The sequence below is a fragment of the Coregonus lavaretus genome, assembly GCF_964263955.1.
Source record: "Coregonus lavaretus genome assembly, contig: HAP1_SCAFFOLD_305, whole genome shotgun sequence".
Taxonomy (NCBI): domain Eukaryota; kingdom Metazoa; phylum Chordata; class Actinopteri; order Salmoniformes; family Salmonidae; genus Coregonus; species Coregonus lavaretus.
The window spans coordinates 70,001-76,680 of NW_028162980.1; positions in this window are offsets into that span (position 1 = coordinate 70,001).

Sequence of the window (6,680 nt, forward strand, 5' to 3'; positions counted from 1 at the left end):
ACATAGGATATGCCCTCTTCCCCCCCCCCAACAAGACTCAAATATATATATATATATATTGGAAATGTAAGCAGGGGTTGAGCTTCTTCAGTTTGTGTCACAAAGTGGATACGTTTCTGTGTCCCTTTCAGAGTGAGTGACACATTGACTTTATATAGTGTACCAAGAGTTGTTCCCTCGCTTACGGCCATACCAGCCTGAATATACCCGATCTCGTCCGATCTCGGAAGCTAAGCAGTGTCGGGCCTGGTTAGTACTTGGATGGGAGACCGCCTGGGAATACCAGGTGCTGTAAGCTTTTTGTCCCAGTAGAGCGTGCTCTTGTGTCATGGAGCAACTGCTTTTTATTTATCACCCTAATAATATCATGGATTGTTATTGGACTAAATGCAGTTTGTGTGCTGCCCTGCCCTGATCAAATCAAATCAAATAATGGACAGTGCGTTTCCCTCAAAATATAGGCAGTACATGCAGCCTTTGTTTTTAGTCTAGGAGACAGTCAATGTCTGTAGTCCATTAGGGCACTATACAATCCCTTCAATGTTTTGCCTGATTCCGTTAATTCCCAAGTTCCCTTTTCTCCGTTTAGATTTCCCCGTTGACCGTTTGTTCCTGTTTTGGCAGGTTTTCGCTCTCAAAAGTACACCTTTTTAATAGCAAAACAGCACAATTGGATGTTCTATGTCCACAACAATGTTTAAACCCTATCAGGTGACCATTTGTGAGGTCTGGGAAAAATTTAAGACATTTAGATGTTGGGGTGTAGTTACCCTTAAATGCAAGCATGCACCAGGAAGAGACCTTTGTTTGGTTAAGCGGTGTTGCTGTAGAACAAATGGCAACTGGAGTGATGCAAATCATCACGGTATAATTCTGCCAGGCAGGCATAGGCTACTTTGTAGTTAACATTTACTTGCGAAGGTTTTGGGGAAAGCCATTCCTTCCCTACCAGAAGAAGGTTATCATTAGCATCATCGCTAACGGCTACACAAAGTGTAGACATACGCGCGCACCGCACACATGCACACAGACAGGGGCATTCCTGTGCCGTTTCAGAAAGTTCATGGAAATACGAATCACTGATGCATTTTGTTCATGTCTTATGATTGACTTGGGCAAATGAATGCGTTTTCTAACAAGTTGAATAGATTTAGTTGATTTCTTACTAAGTTCAATAAATGTTTGAATATTGTTGAATTTCGGTTTAATGTCTGGATTCCGTGATTCGGTCCGCAACGCCTATTTTATAGGGCCCTAGTCAATGAACTTGTCATAAATCAACATAGGATATGCCCTCTCCCCCCCCCCCCCAACAAGACTCAAATATATATATATATATATTGGAAATGTAAGCAGGGGTTGAGCTTCTTCAGTTTGTGTCACAAAGTGGATACGTTTCTGTGTCCCTTTCAGAGTGAGTGACACATTGACTTTATATAGTGTACCAAGAGTTGTTCTCTCGCTTACGGCCATACCAGCCTGAATACGCCCGATCTCGTCCGATCTTGGAAGCTAAGCAGGGTAGGGCCTGGTTAGTACTTGGATGGGAGACCGCCTGGGAATACCAGGTGCTGTAAGCTTTTTGTCCCAGTAGAGCGTGCTCTTGTGTCATGGAGCAACTGCTTTTTATTTATCACCCTAATAATATCATGGATTGTTATTGGACTAAATGCAGTTTGTGTGCTGCCCTGCCCTGATCAAATCAAATCAAATAATGGACAGTGCGTTTCCCTCAAAATATAGGCAGTACATGCAGCCTTTGTTTTTAGTCTAGGAGACAGTCAATGTCTGTAGTCCATTAGGGCACTATACAATCCCTTCAATGTTTTGCCTGATTCCGTTAATTCCCAAGTTCCCTTTTCTCCGTTTAGATTTCCCCGTTGACCGTTTGTCCCTGTTTTGGCAGGTTTTCGCTCTAAAAAGTACACCTTTTTAATAGCAAAACAGCACAATTGGATGTTCTATGTCCACAACAATGTTTAAACCCTATCAGGTGACCATTTGTGAGGTCTGGGAAAAAAGTAAGACATTTAGATGTTGGGGTGTAGTTACCCTTAAATGCAAGCATGCACCAGGAAGAGACCTTTGTTTGGTTAAGCGGTGTTGCTGTAGAACAAATGGCAACTGGAGTGATGCAAATGATCACGGTATAATTCTGCCAGGCAGGCATAGGCTACTTTGTAGTTAACATTTACTTGCGAAGGTTTTGGGGAAAGCCATTCCTTCCCTACCAGAAGAAGGTTATCATTAGCATCATCGCTAACGGCTACACAAAGTGTAGACATACGCGCGCACCGCACACATGCACACAGACAGGGGCATTCCTGTGCCGTTTCAGAAAGTTCATGGAAATACGAATCACTGATGCATTTTGTTCATGTCTTATGATTGACTTGGGCAAATGAATGCGTTTTCTAACAAGTTGAATAGATTTAGTTGATTTCTTACTAAGTTCAATAAATGTTTGAATATTGTTGAATTTCGGTTTAATGTCTGGATTCCGTGATTCGGTCCGCAACGCCTATTTTATAGGGCCCTAGTCAATGAACTTGTCATAAATCAACATAGGATATGCCCTCTCCCACCCCCCCCCCCCAACAAGACTCAAATATATATATATATATATTGGAAATGTAAGCAGGGGTTGAGCTTCTTCAGTTTGTGTCACAAAGTGGATACGTTTCTGTGTCCCTTTCAGAGTGAGTGACACATTGACTTTATATAGTGTACCAAGAGTTGTTCCCTTGCTTACGGCCATACCAGCCTGAATACGCCCGATCTCGTCCGATCTTGGAAGCTAAGCAGGGTAGGGCCTGGTTAGTACTTGGATGGGAGACCGCCTGGGAATACCAGGTGCTGTAAGCTTTTTGTCCCAGTAGAGCGTGCTCTTGTGTCATGGAGCAACTGCTTTTTATTTATCACCCTAATAATATCATGGATTGTTATTGGACTAAATGCAGTTTGTGTGCTGCCCTGCCCTGATCAAATCAAATCAAATAATGGACAGTGCGTTTCCCTCAAAATATAGGCAGTACATGCAGCCTTTGTTTTTAGTCTAGGAGACAGTCAATGTCTGTAGTCCATTAGGGCACTATACAATCCCTTCAATGTTTTGCCTGATTCCGTTAATTCCCAAGTTCCCTTTTCTCCGTTTAGATTTCCCCGTTGACCGTTTGTCCCTGTTTTGGCAGGTTTTCGCTCTAAAAAGTACACCTTTTTAATAGCAAAACAGCACAATTGGATGTTCTATGTCCACAACAATGTTTAAACCCTATCAGGTGACCATTTGTGAGGTCTGGGAAAAATGTAAGACATTTAGATGTTGGGGTGTAGTTACCCTTAAATGCAAGCATGCACCAGGAAGAGACCTTTGTTTGGTTAAGCGGTGTTGCTGTAGAACAAATGGCAACTGGAGTGATGCAAATGATCACGGTATAATTCTGCCAGGCAGGCATAGGCTACTTTGTAGTTAACATTTACTTGCGAAGGTTTTGGGGAAAGCCATTCCTTCCCTACCAGAAGAAGGTTATCATTAGCATCATCGCTAACGGCTACACAAAGTGTAGACATACGCGCGCACCGCACACATGCACACAGACAGGGGCATTCCTGTGCCGTTTCAGAAAGTTCATGGAAATACGAATCACTGATGCATTTTGTTCATGTCTTATGATTGACTTGGGCAAATGAATGCGTTTTCTAACAAGTTGAATAGATTTAGTTGATTTCTTACTAAGTTCAATAAATGTTTGAATATTGTTGAATTTCGGTTTAATGTCTGGATTCCGTGATTCGGTCCGCAACGCCTATTTTATAGGGCCCTAGTCAATGAACTTGTCATAAATCAACATAGGATATGCCCTCTTCCCCCCCCCCCAACAAGACTCAAATATATATATATATATATATATATATATATTGGAAATGTAAGCAGGGGTTGAGCTTCTTCAGTTTGTGTCACAAAGTGGATACGTTTCTGTGTCCCTTTCAGAGTGAGTGACACATTGACTTTATATAGTGTACCAAGAGTTGTTCCCTCGCTTACGGCCATACCAGCCTGAATACGCCCCTTTTTGGAATTTCAGGAAGTGGATGAGCGGCAGGTGTCTGAGTGCTTGAGAGAGGATATCGTTTTTTGGAGGTTTATTTGATTTATAAGTTTGAAAGTTTGTGTGTGATTGTAGTTGATTTTCTTTGAAACTTTTTTGTTATTATCCCCCATCGGCGTGAGCTGTTTGGGGGATAGTGATTAAAATAACCGGATGGACAACATTTCGTCAACATCAAGAATACAAACGACGACGAGAAAGGACAACAGTGAAATCAGAATTTCAAATGAAGAACTGAAGAAAAGAAAGTATGAGAAGGAACTGACGGTGAACGTGGAAATAATTGGAGAAGGGAAAATAACAACGATGGAATTGCTGAGAGGAATAAGGGAAGTTTGTGGAACAATACTTGGATGTAGAATGAGAGACGGAAATAAGTATGAAATAACAATGTCTCATGTAAAGGGAAAAGAAAGACTAATGGACGGGCTAAAGATAAAGAACTGTCAAATCATGGCTAAAGAGCTTGGGAACGATGAGCTTGTGGTGTCCTTTTTGAACTTGCCTGCATACATTACAGATGGAGAGATATATGAGAAACTAAGAGGCTGGAAAGTGAAGGCGACCACGCCAATCAAGAGGAGGATGTGGCCAGGAACAGACATTGTAGACGGGACGAGATTTTGCAAGGTGAAGTTCACAGACAATGTGCAATCCTTGCCATATTCTACCAAATTTAACACTGTCGAGGGATTTGAATATTTTCGTGTAATCCATGACAATCAAGTGAAGGTATGTAGACTATGTATTCAGCCGGGGCACATACTTAAGGAATGTCCAGAATTCACTTGCCATAAATGTAGTGAACAAGGGCATTATGCCAGAGAATGTTTGAACATAGGTAATGTGTGTGAAATGTGTGACAGACCGAAAGTTAGATGTAGCTGTAAGAAGGGAAAAGATCACTTACTTTTGCAAACAATGGACCTCACTTCTGAGGAAGAGGAGGGGAGTGTGTTTATGGAGGGAGAAAAAGAGAGTGACATGGGGAGTGTGACTTCAGAGACAGTGGCAGATATGCCTGAAGAGCCTGTAATGTCTTCTGGCAAAACACGAGACGCAGTTTTGGTCTCTGCTGCTGACAAGGTGGAACAGCAGCACATGATGGGTGAAATACATACACAGGTAGAGATGGTGCAAGGTGCTTCTCAGGTGCCTGAGCCAGTTTCAAGCGTGTGTAAAAATGACACCAAAAAGCGAGCTGGGTCCACTGAAGTCACTGGCACTGTTAAAGCGCACTTTTCAAAAGGCTTCCCTGCCGCTCCAAATCAGGAGACGGAGGATGAAATAGATAGTGAGGATCATCAGTTGTTTGCAAAAAATAAGAGGTCATTGTCGAAAACTAGGGAGATGATGGGATTTGGAAAAAAGAAAAAGTAGGTTTTGAAAGGACTTGTTTTGCTCTGATTATACCTCTGCACACATTACTAATGATTACAGTCGCATCCCTAAATGGTAACAGTTTGAGAAACATGAGCAAATTTGAGCAGGTTTTAGTGTCTGTTAAGGCAGACATGTTGTGTTTTCAAGAGACCAATTGGACAGATTCCAAAATACAGGAGATTAAGAGTAAATGGTCTGATTTAATTTTTTGTAGTCATGGAAGTGATAAAACATGTGGTGTGGCTATTTTGATAAAAAACGATGTGGTTCAAAATGTAAAACAAATATATGCTGACAATGATGGCAGACTTATTGCAATTGAATTTGAAGTGCAAAATGTAGTTTTTCGTTTAATCAATGTTTATGCTTCAAACATTGAATCTGAAAGGAGAGAAATGTTTCACAACTTAAAAACACTGTGCTCAGAAAACTGTATATTGATAGGAGACTTTAATGTGAGGTGTAGTAGAATGGATGCCTCTAGTTGTGCTAGATTCAGATATGACTCTTCTAGAAATGCATTATGGAAACTTATGAATGAGGAGAATCTAGTAGATATATGGAGGGCTGAAAATCCAAACAGAAGAGTGTTTTCTAGAAGGCAGGTGGTGCTAAAGGAATTAAAACAAAGCAGAATTGATTTATGTCTAGCAAAACAAGAATTGGTGCAGCATGTTAAGAAGATGTCATATAACTTTACAGCATATAGTGATCACGCAGTAATGTCATTTCAAATGGGTTTTGGTGTGGAGAGGAGAGGGGGAGGTGTCTGGTGTTTAAATGCCAGTCTGTTAAAGGAGGAAGGATATAGAAATGAAATTGTTGAATGTATTAATGATGAAATGTCTAATGTACTGTTAAAAGAGAATGTGTGTTTATGGTGGGAGGAAGTGAAAGGAAAAGGAAAAAACAGGAGTATTAGGTATGCTAGAAATCACAACCGGTTAGATAAGCAGAAAGAAACAATGCTTAGAAATAGGATGTTGCATGAACTTGAAAAGGCTGATACTGATCCAGACTATGATGTTGTGAACTATTTGAAAATCCATGCAGAGCTGGGTCGTTATGAAAAAAAAGAAATGTTTGGGTGCTATTGTTAGGAGTAGGGCACAGTACGCTTTGGAGGGAGAGAAATGTACATCCTTTTTTTGGGGGCTTGAAAAAAGAAAACAAAGAGTTACATTGTAG